This window comes from Dunckerocampus dactyliophorus, unplaced genomic scaffold (assembly GCF_027744805.1).
Source record: "Dunckerocampus dactyliophorus isolate RoL2022-P2 unplaced genomic scaffold, RoL_Ddac_1.1 HiC_scaffold_23, whole genome shotgun sequence".
Lineage (NCBI taxonomy): Eukaryota > Metazoa > Chordata > Actinopteri > Syngnathiformes > Syngnathidae > Dunckerocampus > Dunckerocampus dactyliophorus.
Genome location: NW_026559859.1, coordinates 79,127 through 100,331, shown reverse-complemented (window position 1 = coordinate 100,331; position 21,205 = coordinate 79,127). Strand labels below are relative to the sequence as shown.

The window sequence follows — 21,205 nt, the reverse complement described above, 5'->3', positions numbered from 1 at the left end:
CGAGCAGCAAAGTGTGCACACACATCCGAGACCGTTTGCAGAAGCGCAGTTTGACCAGTGTCGTCTTTAAAAGGAAAGTTTTCAGAGAGCTTTCCGGCTTACGGCCATACTACCCTGAGAACGCCCGATCTCGTCCGATCTCGGAAGCTAAGCAGGGGCGGGCCTGGTGAGTACTTGGATGGGAGACCGCCTGGGAATACCAGGTGCTGTAAGCTTTTTAGGCTCTTGGCTTTCAGCAGAGGGCGCTGTTTCCCACTTCTTGGAAAACGCCATCACTTTGAATGGAGGAAGAGTATTTATTTTGCCCTCATGTGAGGAACATCCATCTACAGTGTTTTTCTCTCTGCTGTGAAGTTCAAACAGGCTTACAGGCTGGCTGTGGCTGCGACCGGTGGCACAAAACAGCCAGAAAAACCATACGAGCAGCAAAGTGTGCACACACATCCGAGACCGTTCGCAGAAGCGCAGTTTGACCAGTGTCGTCTTTAAAAGGAAAGTTTTCAGAGAGCTTTCCGGCTTACGGCCATACTACCCTGAGAACGCCCGATCTCGTCCGATCTCGGAAGCTAAGCAGGGGCGGGCCTGGTGAGTACTTGGAATGGGAGACCGCCTGGGAATACCAGGTGCTGTAAGCTTTTTAGGCTCTTGGCTTTCAGCAGAGGGCGCTGTTTCCCACTTCTTGGAAAACGCCATCACTTTGAATGGAGGAAGAGTATTTATTTTGCCCTCATGTGAGGAACATCCATCTACAGTGTTTTTCTCTCTGCTGTGAAGTTCAAACAGGCTTACAGGCTGGCTGTGGCTGCGACCGGTGGCACAAAACAGCCAGAAAAACCATACGAGCAGCAAAGTGTGCACACACATCCGAGACCGTTTGCAGAAGCGCAGTTTGACCAGTGTCGTCTTTAAAAGGAAAGTTTTCAGAGAGCTTTCCGGCTTACGGCCATACTACCCTGAGAACGCCCGATCTCGTCCGATCTCGGAAGCTAAGCAGGGGCGGGCCTGGTTAGTACTTGGATGGGAGACCGCCTGGGAATACCAGGTGCTGTAAGCTTTTTAGGCTCTTGGCTTTCAGCAGAGGGCGCTGTTTCCCACTTCTTGGAAAACGCCATCACTTTGAATGGAGGAAGAGTATTTATTTTGCCCTCATGTGAGGAACATCCATCTACAGTGTTTTTCTCTCTGCTGTGAAGTTCAAACAGGCTTACAGGCTGGCTGTGGCTGCGACCGGTGGCACAAAACAGCCAGAAAAACCATACGAGCAGCAAAGTGTGCACACACATCCGAGACCGTTTGCAGAAGCGCAGTTTGACCAGTGTCGTCTTTAAAAGGAAAGTTTTCAGAGAGCTTTCCGGCTTACGGCCATACTACCCTGAGAACGCCCGATCTTGTCCGATCTCGGAAGCTAAGCAGGGGCGGGCCTGGTGAGTACTTGGATGGGAGACCGCCTGGGAATACCAGGTGCTGTAAGCTTTTTAGGCTCTTGGCTTTCAGCAGAGGGCGCTGTTTCCCACTTCTTGGAAAACGCCATCACTTTGAATGGAGGAAGAGTATTTATTTTGCCCTCATGTGAGGAACATCCATCTACAGTGTTTTTCTCTCTGCTGTGAAGTTCAAACAGGCTTACAGGCTGGCTGTGGCTGCGACCGGTGGCACAAAACAGCCAGAAAAACCATACGAGCAGCAAAGTGTGCACACACATCCGAGACCGTTTGCAGAAGCGCAGTTTGACCAGTGTCGTCTTTAAAAGGAAAGTTTTCAGAGAGCTTTCCGGCTTACGGCCATACTACCCTGAGAACGCCCGATCTCGTCCGATCTCGGAAGCTAAGCAGGGGCGGGCCTGGTGAGTACTTGGATGGGAGACCGCCTGGGAATACCAGGTGCTGTAAGCTTTTTAGGCTCTTGGCTTTCAGCAGAGGGCGCTGTTTCCCACCTCTTGGAAAACGCCATCACTTTGAATGGAGGAAGAGTATTTATTTTGCCCTCATGGGAGGAACATCCATCTACAGTGTTTTTCTCTCTGCTGTGAAGTTCAAACAGGCTTACAGGCTGGCTGTGGCTGCGACCGGTGGCACAAAACAGCCAGAAAAACCATACGAGCAGCAAAGTGTGCACACACATCCGAGACCGTTTGCAGAAGCGCAGTTTGACCAGTGTCGTCTTTAAAAGGAAAGTTTTCAGAGAGCTTTCCGGCTTACGGCCATACTACCCTGAGAACGCCCGATCTCGTCCGATCTCGGAAGCTAAGCAGGGGCGGGCCTGGTGAGTACTTGGATGGGAGACCGCCTGGGAATACCAGGTGCTGTAAGCTTTTTAGGCTCTTGGCTTTCAGCAGAGGGCGCTGTTTCCCACTTCTTGGAAAACGCCATCACTTTGAATGGAGGAAGAGTATTTATTTTGCCCTCATGTGAGGAACATCCATCTACAGTGTTTTTCTCTCTGCTGTGAAGTTCAAACAGGCTTACAGGCTGGCTGTGGCTGCGACCGGTGGCACAAAACAGCCAGAAAAACCATACGAGCAGCAAAGTGTGCACACACATCCGAGACCGTTTGCAGAAGCGCAGTTTGACCAGTGTCGTCTTTAAAAGGAAAGTTTTCAGAGAGCTTTCCGGCTTACGGCCATACTACCCTGAGAACGCCCGATCTCGTCCGATCTCGGAAGCTAAGCAGGGGCGGGCCTGGTGAGTACTTGGATGGGAGACCGCCTGGGAATACCAGGTGCTGTAAGCTTTTTAGGCTCTTGGCTTTCAGCAGAGGGCGCTGTTTCCCACTTCTTGGAAAACGCCATCACTTTGAATGGAGGAAGAGTATTTATTTTGCCCTCATGTGAGGAACATCCATCTACAGTGTTTTTCTCTCTGCTGTGAAGTTCAAACAGGCTTACAGGCTGGCTGTGGCTGCGACCGGTGGCACAAAACAGCCAGAAAAACCATACGAGCAGCAAAGTGTGCACACACATCCGAGACCGTTTGCAGAAGCGCAGTTTGACCAGTGTCGTCTTTAAAAGGAAAGTTTTCAGAGAGCTTTCCGGCTTACGGCCATACTACCCTGAGAACGCCCGATCTCGTCCGATCTCGGAAGCTAAGCAGGGGCGGGCCTGGTTAGTACTTGGATGGGAGACCGCCTGGGAATACCAGGTGCTGTAAGCTTTTTAGGCTCTTGGCTTTCAGCAGAGGGCGCTGTTTCCCACCTCTCTGAAAACGCCATCACTTTGAATGGAGGAAGAGTATTTATTTTGCCCTCATGGGAGGAACATCCATCTACAGTGTTTTTCTCTCTGCTGTGAAGTTCAAACAGGCTTACAGGCTGGCTGTGGCTGCGACCGGTGGCACAAAACAGCCAGAAAAACCATACGAGCAGCAAAGTGTGCACACACATCCGAGACCGTTTGCAGAAGCGCAGTTTGACCAGTGTCGTCTTTAAAAGGAAAGTTTTCAGAGAGCTTTCCGGCTTACGGCCATACTACCCTGAGAACGCCCGATCTCGTCCGATCTCGGAAGCTAAGCAGGGGCGGGCCTGGTTAGTACTTGGATGGGAGACCGCCTGGGAATACCAGGTGCTGTAAGCTTTTTAGGCTCTTGGCTTTCAGCAGAGGGCGCTGTTTCCCACTTCTTGGAAAACGCCATCACTTTGAATGGAGGAAGAGTATTTATTTTGCCCTCATGTGAGGAACATCCATCTACAGTGTTTTTCTCTCTGCTGTGAAGTTCAAACAGGCTTACAGGCTGGCTGTGGCTGCGACCGGTGGCACAAAACAGCCAGAAAAACCATACGAGCAGCAAAGTGTGCACACACATCCGAGACCGTTTGCAGAAGCGCAGTTTGACCAGTGTCGTCTTTAAAAGGAAAGTTTTCAGAGAGCTTTCCGGCTTACGGCCATACTACCCTGAGAACGCCCGATCTCGTCCGATCTCGGAAGCTAAGCAGGGGCGGGCCTGGTGAGTACTTGGATGGGAGACCGCCTGGGAATACCAGGTGCTGTAAGCTTTTTAGGCTCTTGGCTTTCAGCAGAGGGCGCTGTTTCCCACTTCTTGGAAAACGCCATCACTTTGAATGGAGGAAGAGTATTTATTTTGCCCTCATGTGAGGAACATCCATCTACAGTGTTTTTCTCTCTGCTGTGAAGTTCAAACAGGCTTACAGGCTGGCTGTGGCTGCGACCGGTGGCACAAAACAGCCAGAAAAACCATACGAGCAGCAAAGTGTGCACACACATCCGAGACCGTTTGCAGAAGCGCAGTTTGACCAGTGTCGTCTTTAAAAGGAAAGTTTTCAGAGAGCTTTCCGGCTTACGGCCATACTACCCTGAGAACGCCCGATCTCGTCCGATCTCGGAAGCTAAGCAGGGGCGGGCCTGGTGAGTACTTGGAATGGGAGACCGCCTGGGAATACCAGGTGCTGTAAGCTTTTTAGGCTCTTGGCTTTCAGCAGAGGGCGCTGTTTCCCACTTCTTGGAAAACGCCATCACTTTGAATGGAGGAAGAGTATTTATTTTGCCCTCATGTGAGGAACATCCATCTACAGTGTTTTTCTCTCTGCTGTGAAGTTCAAACAGGCTTACAGGCTGGCTGTGGCTGCGACCGGTGGCACAAAACAGCCAGAAAAACCATACGAGCAGCAAAGTGTGCACACACATCCGAGACCGTTCGCAGAAGCGCAGTTTGACCAGTGTCGTCTTTAAAAGGAAAGTTTTCAGAGAGCTTTCCGGCTTACGGCCATACTACCCTGAGAACGCCCGATCTCGTCCGATCTCGGAAGCTAAGCAGGGGCGGGCCTGGTGAGTACTTGGAATGGGAGACCGCCTGGGAATACCAGGTGCTGTAAGCTTTTTAGGCTCTTGGCTTTCAGCAGAGGGCGCTGTTTCCCACTTCTTGGAAAACGCCATCACTTTGAATGGAGGAAGAGTATTTATTTTGCCCTCATGTGAGGAACATCCATCTACAGTGTTTTTCTCTCTGCTGTGAAGTTCAAACAGGCTTACAGGCTGGCTGTGGCTGCGACCGGTGGCACAAAACAGCCAGAAAAACCATACGAGCAGCAAAGTGTGCACACACATCCGAGACCGTTTGCAGAAGCGCAGTTTGACCAGTGTCGTCTTTAAAAGGAAAGTTTTCAGAGAGCTTTCCGGCTTACGGCCATACTACCCTGAGAACGCCCGATCTCGTCCGATCTCGGAAGCTAAGCAGGGGCGGGCCTGGTGAGTACTTGGATGGGAGACCGCCTGGGAATACCAGGTGCTGTAAGCTTTTTAGGCTCTTGGCTTTCAGCAGAGGGCGCTGTTTCCCACTTCTTGGAAAACGCCATCACTTTGAATGGAGGAAGAGTATTTATTTTGCCCTCATGTGAGGAACATCCATCTACAGTGTTTTTCTCTCTGCTGTGAAGTTCAAACAGGCTTACAGGCTGGCTGTGGCTGCGACCGGTGGCACAAAACAGCCAGAAAAACCATACGAGCAGCAAAGTGTGCACACACATCCGAGACCGTTCGCAGAAGCGCAGTTTGACCAGTGTCGTCTTTAAAAGGAAAGTTTTCAGAGAGCTTTCCGGCTTACGGCCATACTACCCTGAGAACGCCCGATCTCGTCCGATCTCGGAAGCTAAGCAGGGGCGGGCCTGGTGAGTACTTGGAATGGGAGACCGCCTGGGAATACCAGGTGCTGTAAGCTTTTTAGGCTCTTGGCTTTCAGCAGAGGGCGCTGTTTCCCACTTCTTGGAAAACGCCATCACTTTGAATGGAGGAAGAGTATTTATTTTGCCCTCATGTGAGGAACATCCATCTACAGTGTTTTTCTCTCTGCTGTGAAGTTCAAACAGGCTTACAGGCTGGCTGTGGCTGCGACCGGTGGCACAAAACAGCCAGAAAAACCATACGAGCAGCAAAGTGTGCACACACATCCGAGACCGTTTGCAGAAGCGCAGTTTGACCAGTGTCGTCTTTAAAAGGAAAGTTTTCAGAGAGCTTTCCGGCTTACGGCCATACTACCCTGAGAACGCCCGATCTCGTCCGATCTCGGAAGCTAAGCAGGGGCGGGCCTGGTTAGTACTTGGATGGGAGACCGCCTGGGAATACCAGGTGCTGTAAGCTTTTTAGGCTCTTGGCTTTCAGCAGAGGGCGCTGTTTCCCACTTCTTGGAAAACGCCATCACTTTGAATGGAGGAAGAGTATTTATTTTGCCCTCATGTGAGGAACATCCATCTACAGTGTTTTTCTCTCTGCTGTGAAGTTCAAACAGGCTTACAGGCTGGCTGTGGCTGCGACCGGTGGCACAAAACAGCCAGAAAAACCATACGAGCAGCAAAGTGTGCACACACATCCGAGACCGTTTGCAGAAGCGCAGTTTGACCAGTGTCGTCTTTAAAAGGAAAGTTTTCAGAGAGCTTTCCGGCTTACGGCCATACTACCCTGAGAACGCCCGATCTTGTCCGATCTCGGAAGCTAAGCAGGGGCGGGCCTGGTGAGTACTTGGATGGGAGACCGCCTGGGAATACCAGGTGCTGTAAGCTTTTTAGGCTCTTGGCTTTCAGCAGAGGGCGCTGTTTCCCACTTCTTGGAAAACGCCATCACTTTGAATGGAGGAAGAGTATTTATTTTGCCCTCATGTGAGGAACATCCATCTACAGTGTTTTTCTCTCTGCTGTGAAGTTCAAACAGGCTTACAGGCTGGCTGTGGCTGCGACCGGTGGCACAAAACAGCCAGAAAAACCATACGAGCAGCAAAGTGTGCACACACATCCGAGACCGTTTGCAGAAGCGCAGTTTGACCAGTGTCGTCTTTAAAAGGAAAGTTTTCAGAGAGCTTTCCGGCTTACGGCCATACTACCCTGAGAACGCCCGATCTCGTCCGATCTCGGAAGCTAAGCAGGGGCGGGCCTGGTGAGTACTTGGATGGGAGACCGCCTGGGAATACCAGGTGCTGTAAGCTTTTTAGGCTCTTGGCTTTCAGCAGAGGGCGCTGTTTCCCACCTCTTGGAAAACGCCATCACTTTGAATGGAGGAAGAGTATTTATTTTGCCCTCATGGGAGGAACATCCATCTACAGTGTTTTTCTCTCTGCTGTGAAGTTCAAACAGGCTTACAGGCTGGCTGTGGCTGCGACCGGTGGCACAAAACAGCCAGAAAAACCATACGAGCAGCAAAGTGTGCACACACATCCGAGACCGTTTGCAGAAGCGCAGTTTGACCAGTGTCGTCTTTAAAAGGAAAGTTTTCAGAGAGCTTTCCGGCTTACGGCCATACTACCCTGAGAACGCCCGATCTCGTCCGATCTCGGAAGCTAAGCAGGGGCGGGCCTGGTGAGTACTTGGATGGGAGACCGCCTGGGAATACCAGGTGCTGTAAGCTTTTTAGGCTCTTGGCTTTCAGCAGAGGGCGCTGTTTCCCACTTCTTGGAAAACGCCATCACTTTGAATGGAGGAAGAGTATTTATTTTGCCCTCATGTGAGGAACATCCATCTACAGTGTTTTTCTCTCTGCTGTGAAGTTCAAACAGGCTTACAGGCTGGCTGTGGCTGCGACCGGTGGCACAAAACAGCCAGAAAAACCATACGAGCAGCAAAGTGTGCACACACATCCGAGACCGTTTGCAGAAGCGCAGTTTGACCAGTGTCGTCTTTAAAAGGAAAGTTTTCAGAGAGCTTTCCGGCTTACGGCCATACTACCCTGAGAACGCCCGATCTCGTCCGATCTCGGAAGCTAAGCAGGGGCGGGCCTGGTGAGTACTTGGATGGGAGACCGCCTGGGAATACCAGGTGCTGTAAGCTTTTTAGGCTCTTGGCTTTCAGCAGAGGGCGCTGTTTCCCACTTCTTGGAAAACGCCATCACTTTGAATGGAGGAAGAGTATTTATTTTGCCCTCATGTGAGGAACATCCATCTACAGTGTTTTTCTCTCTGCTGTGAAGTTCAAACAGGCTTACAGGCTGGCTGTGGCTGCGACCGGTGGCACAAAACAGCCAGAAAAACCATACGAGCAGCAAAGTGTGCACACACATCCGAGACCGTTTGCAGAAGCGCAGTTTGACCAGTGTCGTCTTTAAAAGGAAAGTTTTCAGAGAGCTTTCCGGCTTACGGCCATACTACCCTGAGAACGCCCGATCTCGTCCGATCTCGGAAGCTAAGCAGGGGCGGGCCTGGTTAGTACTTGGATGGGAGACCGCCTGGGAATACCAGGTGCTGTAAGCTTTTTAGGCTCTTGGCTTTCAGCAGAGGGCGCTGTTTCCCACCTCTCTGAAAACGCCATCACTTTGAATGGAGGAAGAGTATTTATTTTGCCCTCATGGGAGGAACATCCATCTACAGTGTTTTTCTCTCTGCTGTGAAGTTCAAACAGGCTTACAGGCTGGCTGTGGCTGCGACCGGTGGCACAAAACAGCCAGAAAAACCATACGAGCAGCAAAGTGTGCACACACATCCGAGACCGTTTGCAGAAGCGCAGTTTGACCAGTGTCGTCTTTAAAAGGAAAGTTTTCAGAGAGCTTTCCGGCTTACGGCCATACTACCCTGAGAACGCCCGATCTCGTCCGATCTCGGAAGCTAAGCAGGGGCGGGCCTGGTTAGTACTTGGATGGGAGACCGCCTGGGAATACCAGGTGCTGTAAGCTTTTTAGGCTCTTGGCTTTCAGCAGAGGGCGCTGTTTCCCACTTCTTGGAAAACGCCATCACTTTGAATGGAGGAAGAGTATTTATTTTGCCCTCATGTGAGGAACATCCATCTACAGTGTTTTTCTCTCTGCTGTGAAGTTCAAACAGGCTTACAGGCTGGCTGTGGCTGCGACCGGTGGCACAAAACAGCCAGAAAAACCATACGAGCAGCAAAGTGTGCACACACATCCGAGACCGTTTGCAGAAGCGCAGTTTGACCAGTGTCGTCTTTAAAAGGAAAGTTTTCAGAGAGCTTTCCGGCTTACGGCCATACTACCCTGAGAACGCCCGATCTCGTCCGATCTCGGAAGCTAAGCAGGGGCGGGCCTGGTGAGTACTTGGATGGGAGACCGCCTGGGAATACCAGGTGCTGTAAGCTTTTTAGGCTCTTGGCTTTCAGCAGAGGGCGCTGTTTCCCACTTCTTGGAAAACGCCATCACTTTGAATGGAGGAAGAGTATTTATTTTGCCCTCATGTGAGGAACATCCATCTACAGTGTTTTTCTCTCTGCTGTGAAGTTCAAACAGGCTTACAGGCTGGCTGTGGCTGCGACCGGTGGCACAAAACAGCCAGAAAAACCATACGAGCAGCAAAGTGTGCACACACATCCGAGACCGTTTGCAGAAGCGCAGTTTGACCAGTGTCGTCTTTAAAAGGAAAGTTTTCAGAGAGCTTTCCGGCTTACGGCCATACTACCCTGAGAACGCCCGATCTCGTCCGATCTCGGAAGCTAAGCAGGGGCGGGCCTGGTGAGTACTTGGAATGGGAGACCGCCTGGGAATACCAGGTGCTGTAAGCTTTTTAGGCTCTTGGCTTTCAGCAGAGGGCGCTGTTTCCCACTTCTTGGAAAACGCCATCACTTTGAATGGAGGAAGAGTATTTATTTTGCCCTCATGTGAGGAACATCCATCTACAGTGTTTTTCTCTCTGCTGTGAAGTTCAAACAGGCTTACAGGCTGGCTGTGGCTGCGACCGGTGGCACAAAACAGCCAGAAAAACCATACGAGCAGCAAAGTGTGCACACACATCCGAGACCGTTTGCAGAAGCGCAGTTTGACCAGTGTCGTCTTTAAAAGGAAAGTTTTCAGAGAGCTTTCCGGCTTACGGCCATACTACCCTGAGAACGCCCGATCTCGTCCGATCTCGGAAGCTAAGCAGGGGCGGGCCTGGTTAGTACTTGGATGGGAGACCGCCTGGGAATACCAGGTGCTGTAAGCTTTTTAGGCTCTTGGCTTTCAGCAGAGGGCGCTGTTTCCCACTTCTTGGAAAACGCCATCACTTTGAATGGAGGAAGAGTATTTATTTTGCCCTCATGTGAGGAACATCCATCTACAGTGTTTTTCTCTCTGCTGTGAAGTTCAAACAGGCTTACAGGCTGGCTGTGGCTGCGACCGGTGGCACAAAACAGCCAGAAAAACCATACGAGCAGCAAAGTGTGCACACACATCCGAGACCGTTCGCAGAAGCGCAGTTTGACCAGTGTCGTCTTTAAAAGGAAAGTTTTCAGAGAGCTTTCCGGCTTACGGCCATACTACCCTGAGAACGCCCGATCTCGTCCGATCTCGGAAGCTAAGCAGGGGCGGGCCTGGTGAGTACTTGGAATGGGAGACCGCCTGGGAATACCAGGTGCTGTAAGCTTTTTAGGCTCTTGGCTTTCAGCAGAGGGCGCTGTTTCCCACTTCTTGGAAAACGCCATCACTTTGAATGGAGGAAGAGTATTTATTTTGCCCTCATGTGAGGAACATCCATCTACAGTGTTTTTCTCTCTGCTGTGAAGTTCAAACAGGCTTACAGGCTGGCTGTGGCTGCGACCGGTGGCACAAAACAGCCAGAAAAACCATACGAGCAGCAAAGTGTGCACACACATCCGAGACCGTTTGCAGAAGCGCAGTTTGACCAGTGTCGTCTTTAAAAGGAAAGTTTTCAGAGAGCTTTCCGGCTTACGGCCATACTACCCTGAGAACGCCCGATCTCGTCCGATCTCGGAAGCTAAGCAGGGGCGGGCCTGGTTAGTACTTGGATGGGACACCGCCTGGGAATACCAGGTGCTGTAAGCTTTTTAGGCTCTTGGCTTTCAGCAGAGGGCGCTGTTTCCCACTTCTTGGAAAACGCCATCACTTTGAATGGAGGAAGAGTATTTATTTTGCCCTCATGTGAGGAACATCCATCTACAGTGTTTTTCTCTCTGCTGTGAAGTTCAAACAGGCTTACAGGCTGGCTGTGGCTGCGACCGGTGGCACAAAACAGCCAGAAAAACCATACGAGCAGCAAAGTGTGCACACACATCCGAGACCGTTTGCAGAAGCGCAGTTTGACCAGTGTCGTCTTTAAAAGGAAAGTTTTCAGAGAGCTTTCCGGCTTACGGCCATACTACCCTGAGAACGCCCGATCTCGTCCGATCTCGGAAGCTAAGCAGGGGCGGGCCTGGTGAGTACTTGGATGGGAGACCGCCTGGGAATACCAGGTGCTGTAAGCTTTTTAGGCTCTTGGCTTTCAGCAGAGGGCGCTGTTTCCCACTTCTTGGAAAACGCCATCACTTTGAATGGAGGAAGAGTATTTATTTTGCCCTCATGTGAGGAACATCCATCTACAGTGTTTTTCTCTCTGCTGTGAAGTTCAAACAGGCTTACAGGCTGGCTGTGGCTGCGACCGGTGGCACAAAACAGCCAGAAAAACCATACGAGCAGCAAAGTGTGCACACACATCCGAGACCGTTTGCAGAAGCGCAGTTTGACCAGTGTCGTCTTTAAAAGGAAAGTTTTCAGAGAGCTTTCCGGCTTACGGCCATACTACCCTGAGAACGCCCGATCTCGTCCGATCTCGGAAGCTAAGCAGGGGCGGGCCTGGTGAGTACTTGGATGGGAGACCGCCTGGGAATACCAGGTGCTGTAAGCTTTTTAGGCTCTTGGCTTTCAGCAGAGGGCGCTGTTTCCCACTTCTTGGAAAACGCCATCACTTTGAATGGAGGAAGAGTATTTATTTTGCCCTCATGTGAGGAACATCCATCTACAGTGTTTTTCTCTCTGCTGTGAAGTTCAAACAGGCTTACAGGCTGGCTGTGGCTGCGACCGGTGGCACAAAACAGCCAGAAAAACCATACGAGCAGCAAAGTGTGCACACACATCCGAGACCGTTTGCAGAAGCGCAGTTTGACCAGTGTCGTCTTTAAAAGGAAAGTTTTCAGAGAGCTTTCCGGCTTACGGCCATACTACCCTGAGAACGCCCGATCTCGTCCGATCTCGGAAGCTAAGCAGGGGCGGGCCTGGTTAGTACTTGGATGGGAGACCGCCTGGGAATACCAGGTGCTGTAAGCTTTTTAGGCTCTTGGCTTTCAGCAGAGGGCGCTGTTTCCCACCTCTCTGAAAACGCCATCACTTTGAATGGAGGAAGAGTATTTATTTTGCCCTCATGGGAGGAACATCCATCTACAGTGTTTTTCTCTCTGCTGTGAAGTTCAAACAGGCTTACAGGCTGGCTGTGGCTGCGACCGGTGGCACAAAACAGCCAGAAAAACCATACGAGCAGCAAAGTGTGCACACACATCCGAGACCGTTTGCAGAAGCGCAGTTTGACCAGTGTCGTCTTTAAAAGGAAAGTTTTCAGAGAGCTTTCCGGCTTACGGCCATACTACCCTGAGAACGCCCGATCTCGTCCGATCTCGGAAGCTAAGCAGGGGCGGGCCTGGTTAGTACTTGGATGGGAGACCGCCTGGGAATACCAGGTGCTGTAAGCTTTTTAGGCTCTTGGCTTTCAGCAGAGGGCGCTGTTTCCCACTTCTTGGAAAACGCCATCACTTTGAATGGAGGAAGAGTATTTATTTTGCCCTCATGTGAGGAACATCCATCTACAGTGTTTTTCTCTCTGCTGTGAAGTTCAAACAGGCTTACAGGCTGGCTGTGGCTGCGACCGGTGGCACAAAACAGCCAGAAAAACCATACGAGCAGCAAAGTGTGCACACACATCCGAGACCGTTTGCAGAAGCGCAGTTTGACCAGTGTCGTCTTTAAAAGGAAAGTTTTCAGAGAGCTTTCCGGCTTACGGCCATACTACCCTGAGAACGCCCGATCTCGTCCGATCTCGGAAGCTAAGCAGGGGCGGGCCTGGTGAGTACTTGGATGGGAGACCGCCTGGGAATACCAGGTGCTGTAAGCTTTTTAGGCTCTTGGCTTTCAGCAGAGGGCGCTGTTTCCCACTTCTTGGAAAACGCCATCACTTTGAATGGAGGAAGAGTATTTATTTTGCCCTCATGTGAGGAACATCCATCTACAGTGTTTTTCTCTCTGCTGTGAAGTTCAAACAGGCTTACAGGCTGGCTGTGGCTGCGACCGGTGGCACAAAACAGCCAGAAAAACCATACGAGCAGCAAAGTGTGCACACACATCCGAGACCGTTTGCAGAAGCGCAGTTTGACCAGTGTCGTCTTTAAAAGGAAAGTTTTCAGAGAGCTTTCCGGCTTACGGACATACTACCCTGAGAACGCCCGATCTCGTCCGATCTCGGAAGCTAAGCAGGGGCGGGCCTGGTGAGTACTTGGAATGGGAGACCGCCTGGGAATACCAGGTGCTGTAAGCTTTTTAGGCTCTTGGCTTTCAGCAGAGGGCGCTGTTTCCCACTTCTTGGAAAACGCCATCACTTTGAATGGAGGAAGAGTATTTATTTTGCCCTCATGTGAGGAACATCCATCTACAGTGTTTTTCTCTCTGCTGTGAAGTTCAAACAGGCTTACAGGCTGGCTGTGGCTGCGACCGGTGGCACAAAACAGCCAGAAAAACCATACGAGCAGCAAAGTGTGCACACACATCCGAGACCGTTTGCAGAAGCGCAGTTTGACCAGTGTCGTCTTTAAAAGGAAAGTTTTCAGAGAGCTTTCCGGCTTACGGCCATACTACCCTGAGAACGCCCGATCTCGTCCGATCTCGGAAGCTAAGCAGGGGCGGGCCTGGTTAGTACTTGGATGGGAGACCGCCTGGGAATACCAGGTGCTGTAAGCTTTTTAGGCTCTTGGCTTTCAGCAGAGGGCGCTGTTTCCCACTTCTTGGAAAACGCCATCACTTTGAATGGAGGAAGAGTATTTATTTTGCCCTCATGTGAGGAACATCCATCTACAGTGTTTTTCTCTCTGCTGTGAAGTTCAAACAGGCTTACAGGCTGGCTGTGGCTGCGACCGGTGGCACAAAACAGCCAGAAAAACCATACGAGCAGCAAAGTGTGCACACACATCCGAGACCGTTCGCAGAAGCGCAGTTTGACCAGTGTCGTCTTTAAAAGGAAAGTTTTCAGAGAGCTTTCCGGCTTACGGCCATACTACCCTGAGAACGCCCGATCTCGTCCGATCTCGGAAGCTAAGCAGGGGCGGGCCTGGTGAGTACTTGGAATGGGAGACCGCCTGGGAATACCAGGTGCTGTAAGCTTTTTAGGCTCTTGGCTTTCAGCAGAGGGCGCTGTTTCCCACTTCTTGGAAAACGCCATCACTTTGAATGGAGGAAGAGTATTTATTTTGCCCTCATGTGAGGAACATCCATCTACAGTGTTTTTCTCTCTGCTGTGAAGTTCAAACAGGCTTACAGGCTGGCTGTGGCTGCGACCGGTGGCACAAAACAGCCAGAAAAACCATACGAGCAGCAAAGTGTGCACACACATCCGAGACCGTTTGCAGAAGCGCAGTTTGACCAGTGTCGTCTTTAAAAGGAAAGTTTTCAGAGAGCTTTCCGGCTTACGGCCATACTACCCTGAGAACGCCCGATCTCGTCCGATCTCGGAAGCTAAGCAGGGGCGGGCCTGGTTAGTACTTGGATGGGACACCGCCTGGGAATACCAGGTGCTGTAAGCTTTTTAGGCTCTTGGCTTTCAGCAGAGGGCGCTGTTTCCCACTTCTTGGAAAACGCCATCACTTTGAATGGAGGAAGAGTATTTATTTTGCCCTCATGTGAGGAACATCCATCTACAGTGTTTTTCTCTCTGCTGTGAAGTTCAAACAGGCTTACAGGCTGGCTGTGGCTGCGACCGGTGGCACAAAACAGCCAGAAAAACCATACGAGCAGCAAAGTGTGCACACACATCCGAGACCGTTTGCAGAAGCGCAGTTTGACCAGTGTCGTCTTTAAAAGGAAAGTTTTCAGAGAGCTTTCCGGCTTACGGCCATACTACCCTGAGAACGCCCGATCTCGTCCGATCTCGGAAGCTAAGCAGGGGCGGGCCTGGTGAGTACTTGGATGGGAGACCGCCTGGGAATACCAGGTGCTGTAAGCTTTTTAGGCTCTTGGCTTTCAGCAGAGGGCGCTGTTTCCCACTTCTTGGAAAACGCCATCACTTTGAATGGAGGAAGAGTATTTATTTTGCCCTCATGTGAGGAACATCCATCTACAGTGTTTTTCTCTCTGCTGTGAAGTTCAAACAGGCTTACAGGCTGGCTGTGGCTGCGACCGGTGGCACAAAACAGCCAGAAAAACCATACGAGCAGCAAAGTGTGCACACACATCCGAGACCGTTTGCAGAAGCGCAGTTTGACCAGTGTCGTCTTTAAAAGGAAAGTTTTCAGAGAGCTTTCCGGCTTACGGCCATACTACCCTGAGAACGCCCGATCTCGTCCGATCTCGGAAGCTAAGCAGGGGCGGGCCTGGTGAGTACTTGGATGGGAGACCGCCTGGGAATACCAGGTGCTGTAAGCTTTTTAGGCTCTTGGCTTTCAGCAGAGGGCGCTGTTTCCCACTTCTTGGAAAACGCCATCACTTTGAATGGAGGAAGAGTATTTATTTTGCCCTCATGTGAGGAACATCCATCTACAGTGTTTTTCTCTCTGCTGTGAAGTTCAAACAGGCTTACAGGCTGGCTGTGGCTGCGACCGGTGGCACAAAACAGCCAGAAAAACCATACGAGCAGCAAAGTGTGCACACACATCCGAGACCGTTTGCAGAAGCGCAGTTTGACCAGTGTCGTCTTTAAAAGGAAAGTTTTCAGAGAGCTTTCCGGCTTACAGCCATACTACCCTGAGAACGCCCGATCTCGTCCGATCTCGGAAGCTAAGCAGGGGCGGGCCTGGTGAGTACTTGGAATGGGAGACCGCCTGGGAATACCAGGTGCTGTAAGCTTTTTAGGCTCTTGGCTTTCAGCAGAGGGCGCTGTTTCCCACTTCTTGGAAAACGCCATCACTTTGAATGGAGGAAGAGTATTTATTTTGCCCTCATGTGAGGAACATCCATCTACAGTGTTTTTCTCTCTGCTGTGAAGTTCAAACAGGCTTACAGGCTGGCTGTGGCTGCGACCGGTGGCACAAAACAGCCAGAAAAACCATACGAGCAGCAAAGTGTGCACACACATCCGAGACCGTTTGCAGAAGCGCAGTTTGACCAGTGTCGTCTTTAAAAGGAAAGTTTTCAGAGAGCTTTCCGGCTTACGGCCATACTACCCTGAGAACGCCCGATCTCGTCCGATCTCGGAAGCTAAGCAGGGGTGGGCCTGGTTAGTACTTGGATGGGAGACCGCCTGGGAATACCAGGTGCTGTAAGCTTTTTAGGCTCTTGGCTTTCAGCAGAGGGCGCTGTTTCCCACCTCTCTGAAAACGCCATCACTTTGAATGGAGGAAGAGTATTTATTTTGCCCTCATGGGAGGAACATCCATCTACAGTGTTTTTCTCTCTGCTGTGAAGTTCAAACAGGCTTACAGGCTGGCTGTGGCTGCGACCGGTGGCACAAAACAGCCAGAAAAACCATACGAGCAGCAAAGTGTGCACACACATCCGAGACCGTTTGCAGAAGCGCAGTTTGACCAGTGTCGTCTTTAAAAGGAAAGTTTTCAGAGAGCTTTCCGGCTTACGGCCATACTACCCTGAGAACGCCCGATCTCGTCCGATCTCGGAAGCTAAGCAGGGGCGGGCCTGGTTAGTACTTGGATGGGAGACCGCCTGGGAATACCAGGTGCTGTAAGCTTTTTAGGCTCTTGGCTTTCAGCAGAGGGCGCTGTTTCCCACTTCTTGGAAAACGCCATCACTTTGAATGGAGGAAGAGTATTTATTTTGCCCTCATGTGAGGAACATCCATCTACAGTGTTTTTCTCTCTGCTGTGAAGTTCAAACAGGCTTACAGGCTGGCTGTGGCTGCGACCGGTGGCACAAAACAGCCAGAAAAACCATACGAGCAGCAAAGTGTGCACACACATCCGAGACCGTTTGCAGAAGCGCAGTTTGACCAGTGTCGTCTTTAAAAGGAAAGTTTTCAGAGAGCTTTCCGGCTTACGGCCATACTACCCTGAGAACGCCCGATCTCGTCCGATCTCGGAAGCTAAGCAGGGGCGGGCCTGGTGAGTACTTGGATGGGAGACCGCCTGGGAATACCAGGTGCTGTAAGCTTTTTAGGCTCTTGGCTTTCAGCAGAGGACGCTGTTTCCCACTTCTTGGAAAACGCCATCACTTTGAATGGAGGAAGAGTATTTATTTTGCCCTCATGTGAGGAACATCCATCTACAGTGTTTTTCTCTCTGCTGTGAAGTTCAAACAGGCTTACAGGCTGGCTGTGGCTGCGACCGGTGGCACAAAACAGCCAGAAAAACCATACGAGCAGCAAAGTGTGCACACACATCCGAGACCGTTTGCAGAAGCGCAGTTTGACCAGTGTCGTCTTTAAAAGGAAAGTTTTCAGAGAGCTTTCCGGCTTACGGCCATACTACCCTGAGAACGCCCGATCTCGTCCGATCTCGGAAGCTAAGCAGGGGCGGGCCTGGTGAGTACTTGGAATGGGAGACCGCCTGGGAATACCAGGTGCTGTAAGCTTTTTAGGCTCTTGGCTTTCAGCAGAGGGCGCTGTTTCCCACTTCTTGGAAAACGCCATCACTTTGAATGGAGGAAGAGTATTTATTTTGCCCTCATGTGAGGAACATCCATCTACAGTGTTTTTCTCTCTGCTGTGAAGTTCAAACAGGCTTACAGGCTGGCTGTGGCTGCGACCGGTGGCACAAAACAGCCAGAAAAACCCTACGAGCAGCAAAGTGTGCACACACATCCGAGACCGTTTGCAGAAGCGCAGTTTGACCAGTGTCGTCTTTAAAAGGAAAGTTTTCAGAGAGCTTTCCGGCTTACGGCCATACTACCCTGAGAACGCCCGATCTCGTCCGATCTCGGAAGCTAAGCAGGGGCGGGCCTGGTGAGTACTTGGATGGGAGACCGCCTGGGAATACCAGGTGCTGTAAGCTTTTTAGGCTCTTGGCTTTCAGCAGAGGGCGCTGTTTCCCACTTCTTGGAAAACGCCATCACTTTGAATGGAGGAAGAGTATTTATTTTGCCCTCATGTGAGGAACATCCATCTACAGTGTTTTTCTCTCTGCTGTGAAGTTCAAACAGGCTTACAGGCTGGCTGTGGCTGCGACCGGTGGCACAAAACAGCCAGAAAAACCATACGAGCAGCAAAGTGTGCACACACATCCGAGACCGTTTGCAGAAGCGCAGTTTGACCAGTGTCGTCTTTAAAAGGAAAGTTTTCAGAGAGCTTTCCGGCTTACGGCCATACTACCCTGAGAACGCCCGATCTCGTCCGATCTCGGAAGCTAAGCAGGGGCGGGCCTGGTTAGTACTTGGATGGGAGACCGCCTGGGAATACCAGGTGCTGTAAGCTTTTTAGGCTCTTGGCTTTCAGCAGAGGGCGCTGTTTCCCACTTCTTGGAAAACGCCATCACTTTGAATGGAGGAAGAGTATTTATTTTGCCCTCATGTGAGGAACATCCATCTACAGTGTTTTTCTCTCTGCTGTGAAGTTCAAACAGGCTTACAGGCTGGCTGTGGCTGCGACCGGTGGCACAAAACAGCCAGAAAAACCATACGAGCAGCAAAGTGTGCACACACATCCGAGACCGTTTGCAGAAGCGCAGTTTGACCAGTGTCGTCTTTAAAAGGAAAGTTTTCAGAGAGCTTTCCGGCTTACGGCCATACTACCCTGAGAACGCCCGATCTCGTCCGATCTCGGAAGCTAAGCAGGGGCGGGCCTGGTGAGTACTTGGATGGGAGACCGCCTGGGAATACCAGGTGCTGTAAGCTTTTTAGGCTCTTGGCTTTCAGCAGAGGGCGCTGTTTCCCACCTCTTGGAAAACGCCATCACTTTGAATGGAGGAAGAGTATTTATTTTGCCCTCATGGGAGGAACATCCATCTACAGTGTTTTTCTCTCTGCTGTGAAGTTCAAACAGGCTTACAGGCTGGCTGTGGCTGCGACCGGTGGCACAAAACAGCCAGAAAAACCATACGAGCAGCAAAGTGTGCACACACATCCGAGACCGTTTGCAGAAGCGCAGTTTGACCAGTGTCGTCTTTAAAAGGAAAGTTTTCAGAGAGCTTTCCGGCTTACGGCCATACTACCCTGAGAACGCCCGATCTCGTCCGATCTCGGAAGCTAAGCAGGGGCGGGCCTGGTGAGTACTTGGATGGGAGACCGCCTGGGAATACCAGGTGCTGTAAGCTTTTTAGGCTCTTGGCTTTCAGCAGAGGGCGCTGTTTCCCACTTCTTGGAAAACGCCATCACTTTGAATGGAGGAAGAGTATTTATTTTGCCCTCATGTGAGGAACATCCATCTACAGTGTTTTTCTCTCTGCTGTGAAGTTCAAACAGGCTTACAGGCTGGCTGTGGCTGCGACCGGTGGCACAAAACAGCCAGAAAAACCATACGAGCAGCAAAGTGTGCACACACATCCGAGACCGTTTGCAGAAGCGCAGTTTGACCAGTGTCGTCTTTAAAAGGAAAGTTTTCAGAGAGCTTTCCGGCTTACGGCCATACTACCCTGAGAACGCCCGATCTCGTCCGATCTCGGAAGCTAAGCAGGGGCGGGCCTGGTGAGTACTTGGATGGGAGACCGCCTGGGAATACCAGGTGCTGTAAGCTTTTTAGGCTCTTGGCTTTCAGCAGAGGGCGCTGTTTCCCACCTCTTGGAAAACGCCATCACTTTGAATGGAGGAAGAGTATTTATTTTGCCCTCATGGGAGGAACATCCATCTACAGTGTTTTTCTCTCTGCTGTGAAGTTCAAACAGGCTTACAGGCTGGCTGTGGCTGCGACCGGTGGCACAAAACAGCCAGAAAAACCATACGAGCAGCAAAGTGTGCACACACATCCGAGACCGTTTGCAGAAGCGCAGTTTGACCAGTGTCGTCTTTAAAAGGAAAGTTTTCAGAGAGCTTTCCGGCTTACGGCCATACTACCCTGAGAACGCCCGATCTCGTCCGATCTCGGAAGCTAAGCAGGGGCGGGCCTGGTTAGTACTTGGATGGGAGACCGCCTGGGAATACCAGGTGCTGTAAGCTTTTTAGGCTCTTGGCTTTCAGCAGAGGGCGCTGTTTCCCACTTCTTGGAAAACGCCATCACTTTGAATGGAGGAAGAGTATTTATTTTGCCCTCATGTGAGGAACATCCATCTACAGTGTTTTTCTCTCTGCTGTGAAGTTCAAACAGGCTTACAGGCTGGCTGTGGCTGCGACCGGTGGCACAAAACAGCCAGAAAAACCATACGAGCAGCAAAGTGTGCACACACATCCGAGACCGTTTGCAGAAGCGCAGTTTGACCAGTGTCGTCTTTAAAAGGAAAGTTTTCAGAGAGCTTTCCGGCTTACGGCCATACTACCCTTAGAACGCCCGATCTTGTCCGATCTCGGAAGCTAAGCAGGGGCGGGCCTGGTGAGTACTTGGATGGGAGACCGCCTGGGAATACCAGGTGCTGTAAGCTTTTTAGGCTCTTGGCTTTCAGCAGAGGGCGCTGTTTCCCACTTCTTGGAAAACGCCATCACTTTGAATGGAGGAAGAGTATTTATTTTGCCCTCATGTGAGGAACATCCATCTACAGTGTTTTTCTCTCTGCTGTGAAGTTCAAACAGGCTTACAGGCTGGCTGTGGCTGCGACCGGTGGCACAAAACAGCCAGAAAAACCATACGAGCAGCAAAGTGTGCACACACATCCGAGACCGTTTGCAGAAGCGCAGTTTGACCAGTGTCGTCTTTAAAAGGAAAGTTTTCAGAGAGCTTTCCGGCTTACGGCCATACTACCCTGAGAACGCCCGATCTCGTCCGATCTCGGAAGCTAAGCAGGGGCGGGCCTGGTGAGTACTTGGAATGGGAGACCGCCTGGGAATACCAGGTGCTGTAAGCTTTTTAGGCTCTTGGCTTTCAGCAGAGGGCGCTGTTTCCCACTTCTTGGAAAACGCCATCACTTTGAATGGAGGAAGAGTATTTATTTTGCCCTCATGTGAGGAACATCCATCTACAGTGTTTTTCTCTCTGCTGTGAAGTTCAAACAGGCTTACAGGCTGGCTGTGGCTGCGACCGGTGGCACAAAACAGCCAGAAAAACCATACGAGCAGCAAAGTGTGCACACACATCCGAGACCGTTTGCAGAAGCGCAGTTTGACCAGTGTCGTCTTTAAAAGGAAAGTTTTCAGAGAGCTTTCCGGCTTACGGCCATACTACCCTGAGAACGCCCGATCTCGTCCGATCTCGGAAGCTAAGCAGGGGCGGGCCTGGTGAGTACTTGGATGGGAGACCGCCTGGGAATACCAGGTGCTGTAAGCTTTTTAGGCTCTTGGCTTTCAGCAGAGGGC

At 51.1% G+C, this 21,205-nt stretch overlaps 51 non-coding genes across 51 annotated transcripts; all 51 read left to right on the top strand.

The window, feature by feature from the left end:
• The first annotated feature begins 96 nt into the window (after nucleotides 1–96).
• Nucleotides 97–215, top strand: LOC129175723 (5S ribosomal RNA). The gene has a single exon (XR_008568671.1). It is a non-coding gene; the product is annotated as a 5S ribosomal RNA (ribosomal RNA).
• A 300-nt stretch (nucleotides 216–515) lies between these two features.
• On the top strand, nucleotides 516–635 carry LOC129175279 (5S ribosomal RNA). The gene has a single exon (XR_008568244.1). It is a non-coding gene; the product is annotated as a 5S ribosomal RNA (ribosomal RNA).
• Nucleotides 636–935: 300 nt separating this feature from the next.
• LOC129174898 (5S ribosomal RNA) lies at nucleotides 936–1,054 on the top strand. Its single transcript, XR_008567870.1, has one exon. It is a non-coding gene; the product is annotated as a 5S ribosomal RNA (ribosomal RNA).
• A 300-nt stretch (nucleotides 1,055–1,354) lies between these two features.
• Nucleotides 1,355–1,473, top strand: LOC129175187 (5S ribosomal RNA). Its single transcript, XR_008568156.1, has one exon. It is a non-coding gene; the product is annotated as a 5S ribosomal RNA (ribosomal RNA).
• Nucleotides 1,474–1,773: 300 nt separating this feature from the next.
• On the top strand, nucleotides 1,774–1,892 carry LOC129175722 (5S ribosomal RNA). Its single transcript, XR_008568670.1, has one exon. It is a non-coding gene; the product is annotated as a 5S ribosomal RNA (ribosomal RNA).
• Nucleotides 1,893–2,192: 300 nt separating this feature from the next.
• On the top strand, nucleotides 2,193–2,311 carry LOC129175721 (5S ribosomal RNA). Its single transcript, XR_008568669.1, has one exon. It is a non-coding gene; the product is annotated as a 5S ribosomal RNA (ribosomal RNA).
• Nucleotides 2,312–2,611: 300 nt separating this feature from the next.
• On the top strand, nucleotides 2,612–2,730 carry LOC129175720 (5S ribosomal RNA). Its single transcript, XR_008568668.1, has one exon. It is a non-coding gene; the product is annotated as a 5S ribosomal RNA (ribosomal RNA).
• A 300-nt stretch (nucleotides 2,731–3,030) lies between these two features.
• On the top strand, nucleotides 3,031–3,149 carry LOC129174886 (5S ribosomal RNA). The gene has a single exon (XR_008567859.1). It is a non-coding gene; the product is annotated as a 5S ribosomal RNA (ribosomal RNA).
• Nucleotides 3,150–3,449: 300 nt separating this feature from the next.
• Nucleotides 3,450–3,568, top strand: LOC129174874 (5S ribosomal RNA). The gene has a single exon (XR_008567848.1). It is a non-coding gene; the product is annotated as a 5S ribosomal RNA (ribosomal RNA).
• A 300-nt stretch (nucleotides 3,569–3,868) lies between these two features.
• On the top strand, nucleotides 3,869–3,987 carry LOC129175718 (5S ribosomal RNA). Its single transcript, XR_008568666.1, has one exon. It is a non-coding gene; the product is annotated as a 5S ribosomal RNA (ribosomal RNA).
• Nucleotides 3,988–4,287: 300 nt separating this feature from the next.
• On the top strand, nucleotides 4,288–4,407 carry LOC129175278 (5S ribosomal RNA). Its single transcript, XR_008568243.1, has one exon. It is a non-coding gene; the product is annotated as a 5S ribosomal RNA (ribosomal RNA).
• A 300-nt stretch (nucleotides 4,408–4,707) lies between these two features.
• On the top strand, nucleotides 4,708–4,827 carry LOC129175277 (5S ribosomal RNA). Its single transcript, XR_008568242.1, has one exon. It is a non-coding gene; the product is annotated as a 5S ribosomal RNA (ribosomal RNA).
• A 300-nt stretch (nucleotides 4,828–5,127) lies between these two features.
• LOC129175717 (5S ribosomal RNA) lies at nucleotides 5,128–5,246 on the top strand. Its single transcript, XR_008568665.1, has one exon. It is a non-coding gene; the product is annotated as a 5S ribosomal RNA (ribosomal RNA).
• A 300-nt stretch (nucleotides 5,247–5,546) lies between these two features.
• LOC129175275 (5S ribosomal RNA) lies at nucleotides 5,547–5,666 on the top strand. The gene has a single exon (XR_008568240.1). It is a non-coding gene; the product is annotated as a 5S ribosomal RNA (ribosomal RNA).
• A 300-nt stretch (nucleotides 5,667–5,966) lies between these two features.
• Nucleotides 5,967–6,085, top strand: LOC129174862 (5S ribosomal RNA). The gene has a single exon (XR_008567837.1). It is a non-coding gene; the product is annotated as a 5S ribosomal RNA (ribosomal RNA).
• Nucleotides 6,086–6,385: 300 nt separating this feature from the next.
• Nucleotides 6,386–6,504, top strand: LOC129175186 (5S ribosomal RNA). Its single transcript, XR_008568155.1, has one exon. It is a non-coding gene; the product is annotated as a 5S ribosomal RNA (ribosomal RNA).
• Nucleotides 6,505–6,804: 300 nt separating this feature from the next.
• On the top strand, nucleotides 6,805–6,923 carry LOC129175716 (5S ribosomal RNA). Its single transcript, XR_008568664.1, has one exon. It is a non-coding gene; the product is annotated as a 5S ribosomal RNA (ribosomal RNA).
• Nucleotides 6,924–7,223: 300 nt separating this feature from the next.
• On the top strand, nucleotides 7,224–7,342 carry LOC129175715 (5S ribosomal RNA). The gene has a single exon (XR_008568663.1). It is a non-coding gene; the product is annotated as a 5S ribosomal RNA (ribosomal RNA).
• Nucleotides 7,343–7,642: 300 nt separating this feature from the next.
• LOC129175714 (5S ribosomal RNA) lies at nucleotides 7,643–7,761 on the top strand. Its single transcript, XR_008568662.1, has one exon. It is a non-coding gene; the product is annotated as a 5S ribosomal RNA (ribosomal RNA).
• A 300-nt stretch (nucleotides 7,762–8,061) lies between these two features.
• LOC129174851 (5S ribosomal RNA) lies at nucleotides 8,062–8,180 on the top strand. Its single transcript, XR_008567826.1, has one exon. It is a non-coding gene; the product is annotated as a 5S ribosomal RNA (ribosomal RNA).
• Nucleotides 8,181–8,480: 300 nt separating this feature from the next.
• LOC129174840 (5S ribosomal RNA) lies at nucleotides 8,481–8,599 on the top strand. Its single transcript, XR_008567815.1, has one exon. It is a non-coding gene; the product is annotated as a 5S ribosomal RNA (ribosomal RNA).
• Nucleotides 8,600–8,899: 300 nt separating this feature from the next.
• Nucleotides 8,900–9,018, top strand: LOC129175713 (5S ribosomal RNA). The gene has a single exon (XR_008568661.1). It is a non-coding gene; the product is annotated as a 5S ribosomal RNA (ribosomal RNA).
• A 300-nt stretch (nucleotides 9,019–9,318) lies between these two features.
• LOC129175274 (5S ribosomal RNA) lies at nucleotides 9,319–9,438 on the top strand. Its single transcript, XR_008568239.1, has one exon. It is a non-coding gene; the product is annotated as a 5S ribosomal RNA (ribosomal RNA).
• Nucleotides 9,439–9,738: 300 nt separating this feature from the next.
• Nucleotides 9,739–9,857, top strand: LOC129174829 (5S ribosomal RNA). The gene has a single exon (XR_008567804.1). It is a non-coding gene; the product is annotated as a 5S ribosomal RNA (ribosomal RNA).
• Nucleotides 9,858–10,157: 300 nt separating this feature from the next.
• Nucleotides 10,158–10,277, top strand: LOC129175273 (5S ribosomal RNA). Its single transcript, XR_008568238.1, has one exon. It is a non-coding gene; the product is annotated as a 5S ribosomal RNA (ribosomal RNA).
• Nucleotides 10,278–10,577: 300 nt separating this feature from the next.
• LOC129174934 (5S ribosomal RNA) lies at nucleotides 10,578–10,696 on the top strand. The gene has a single exon (XR_008567906.1). It is a non-coding gene; the product is annotated as a 5S ribosomal RNA (ribosomal RNA).
• Nucleotides 10,697–10,996: 300 nt separating this feature from the next.
• LOC129175712 (5S ribosomal RNA) lies at nucleotides 10,997–11,115 on the top strand. The gene has a single exon (XR_008568660.1). It is a non-coding gene; the product is annotated as a 5S ribosomal RNA (ribosomal RNA).
• A 300-nt stretch (nucleotides 11,116–11,415) lies between these two features.
• Nucleotides 11,416–11,534, top strand: LOC129175711 (5S ribosomal RNA). The gene has a single exon (XR_008568659.1). It is a non-coding gene; the product is annotated as a 5S ribosomal RNA (ribosomal RNA).
• Nucleotides 11,535–11,834: 300 nt separating this feature from the next.
• LOC129174816 (5S ribosomal RNA) lies at nucleotides 11,835–11,953 on the top strand. The gene has a single exon (XR_008567792.1). It is a non-coding gene; the product is annotated as a 5S ribosomal RNA (ribosomal RNA).
• Nucleotides 11,954–12,253: 300 nt separating this feature from the next.
• LOC129174804 (5S ribosomal RNA) lies at nucleotides 12,254–12,372 on the top strand. The gene has a single exon (XR_008567780.1). It is a non-coding gene; the product is annotated as a 5S ribosomal RNA (ribosomal RNA).
• A 300-nt stretch (nucleotides 12,373–12,672) lies between these two features.
• Nucleotides 12,673–12,791, top strand: LOC129175710 (5S ribosomal RNA). Its single transcript, XR_008568658.1, has one exon. It is a non-coding gene; the product is annotated as a 5S ribosomal RNA (ribosomal RNA).
• A 300-nt stretch (nucleotides 12,792–13,091) lies between these two features.
• Nucleotides 13,092–13,211, top strand: LOC129175383 (5S ribosomal RNA). The gene has a single exon (XR_008568344.1). It is a non-coding gene; the product is annotated as a 5S ribosomal RNA (ribosomal RNA).
• A 300-nt stretch (nucleotides 13,212–13,511) lies between these two features.
• LOC129174792 (5S ribosomal RNA) lies at nucleotides 13,512–13,630 on the top strand. The gene has a single exon (XR_008567769.1). It is a non-coding gene; the product is annotated as a 5S ribosomal RNA (ribosomal RNA).
• A 300-nt stretch (nucleotides 13,631–13,930) lies between these two features.
• On the top strand, nucleotides 13,931–14,050 carry LOC129175272 (5S ribosomal RNA). The gene has a single exon (XR_008568237.1). It is a non-coding gene; the product is annotated as a 5S ribosomal RNA (ribosomal RNA).
• A 300-nt stretch (nucleotides 14,051–14,350) lies between these two features.
• Nucleotides 14,351–14,469, top strand: LOC129174933 (5S ribosomal RNA). The gene has a single exon (XR_008567905.1). It is a non-coding gene; the product is annotated as a 5S ribosomal RNA (ribosomal RNA).
• A 300-nt stretch (nucleotides 14,470–14,769) lies between these two features.
• On the top strand, nucleotides 14,770–14,888 carry LOC129175709 (5S ribosomal RNA). The gene has a single exon (XR_008568657.1). It is a non-coding gene; the product is annotated as a 5S ribosomal RNA (ribosomal RNA).
• A 300-nt stretch (nucleotides 14,889–15,188) lies between these two features.
• LOC129175707 (5S ribosomal RNA) lies at nucleotides 15,189–15,307 on the top strand. Its single transcript, XR_008568655.1, has one exon. It is a non-coding gene; the product is annotated as a 5S ribosomal RNA (ribosomal RNA).
• Nucleotides 15,308–15,607: 300 nt separating this feature from the next.
• LOC129175339 (5S ribosomal RNA) lies at nucleotides 15,608–15,727 on the top strand. The gene has a single exon (XR_008568301.1). It is a non-coding gene; the product is annotated as a 5S ribosomal RNA (ribosomal RNA).
• Nucleotides 15,728–16,027: 300 nt separating this feature from the next.
• Nucleotides 16,028–16,146, top strand: LOC129175557 (5S ribosomal RNA). The gene has a single exon (XR_008568506.1). It is a non-coding gene; the product is annotated as a 5S ribosomal RNA (ribosomal RNA).
• Nucleotides 16,147–16,446: 300 nt separating this feature from the next.
• Nucleotides 16,447–16,565, top strand: LOC129174781 (5S ribosomal RNA). Its single transcript, XR_008567758.1, has one exon. It is a non-coding gene; the product is annotated as a 5S ribosomal RNA (ribosomal RNA).
• A 300-nt stretch (nucleotides 16,566–16,865) lies between these two features.
• On the top strand, nucleotides 16,866–16,984 carry LOC129175706 (5S ribosomal RNA). The gene has a single exon (XR_008568654.1). It is a non-coding gene; the product is annotated as a 5S ribosomal RNA (ribosomal RNA).
• A 300-nt stretch (nucleotides 16,985–17,284) lies between these two features.
• Nucleotides 17,285–17,404, top strand: LOC129175271 (5S ribosomal RNA). The gene has a single exon (XR_008568236.1). It is a non-coding gene; the product is annotated as a 5S ribosomal RNA (ribosomal RNA).
• Nucleotides 17,405–17,704: 300 nt separating this feature from the next.
• LOC129175705 (5S ribosomal RNA) lies at nucleotides 17,705–17,823 on the top strand. The gene has a single exon (XR_008568653.1). It is a non-coding gene; the product is annotated as a 5S ribosomal RNA (ribosomal RNA).
• Nucleotides 17,824–18,123: 300 nt separating this feature from the next.
• On the top strand, nucleotides 18,124–18,242 carry LOC129174770 (5S ribosomal RNA). Its single transcript, XR_008567747.1, has one exon. It is a non-coding gene; the product is annotated as a 5S ribosomal RNA (ribosomal RNA).
• A 300-nt stretch (nucleotides 18,243–18,542) lies between these two features.
• LOC129175704 (5S ribosomal RNA) lies at nucleotides 18,543–18,661 on the top strand. The gene has a single exon (XR_008568652.1). It is a non-coding gene; the product is annotated as a 5S ribosomal RNA (ribosomal RNA).
• Nucleotides 18,662–18,961: 300 nt separating this feature from the next.
• LOC129175703 (5S ribosomal RNA) lies at nucleotides 18,962–19,080 on the top strand. Its single transcript, XR_008568651.1, has one exon. It is a non-coding gene; the product is annotated as a 5S ribosomal RNA (ribosomal RNA).
• Nucleotides 19,081–19,380: 300 nt separating this feature from the next.
• Nucleotides 19,381–19,499, top strand: LOC129175702 (5S ribosomal RNA). Its single transcript, XR_008568650.1, has one exon. It is a non-coding gene; the product is annotated as a 5S ribosomal RNA (ribosomal RNA).
• Nucleotides 19,500–19,799: 300 nt separating this feature from the next.
• LOC129174759 (5S ribosomal RNA) lies at nucleotides 19,800–19,918 on the top strand. Its single transcript, XR_008567736.1, has one exon. It is a non-coding gene; the product is annotated as a 5S ribosomal RNA (ribosomal RNA).
• A 300-nt stretch (nucleotides 19,919–20,218) lies between these two features.
• Nucleotides 20,219–20,337, top strand: LOC129175214 (5S ribosomal RNA). The gene has a single exon (XR_008568182.1). It is a non-coding gene; the product is annotated as a 5S ribosomal RNA (ribosomal RNA).
• A 300-nt stretch (nucleotides 20,338–20,637) lies between these two features.
• LOC129175269 (5S ribosomal RNA) lies at nucleotides 20,638–20,757 on the top strand. Its single transcript, XR_008568234.1, has one exon. It is a non-coding gene; the product is annotated as a 5S ribosomal RNA (ribosomal RNA).
• Nucleotides 20,758–21,057: 300 nt separating this feature from the next.
• On the top strand, nucleotides 21,058–21,176 carry LOC129175701 (5S ribosomal RNA). Its single transcript, XR_008568649.1, has one exon. It is a non-coding gene; the product is annotated as a 5S ribosomal RNA (ribosomal RNA).
• The last annotated feature ends 29 nt before the right edge of the window (nucleotides 21,177–21,205 follow it).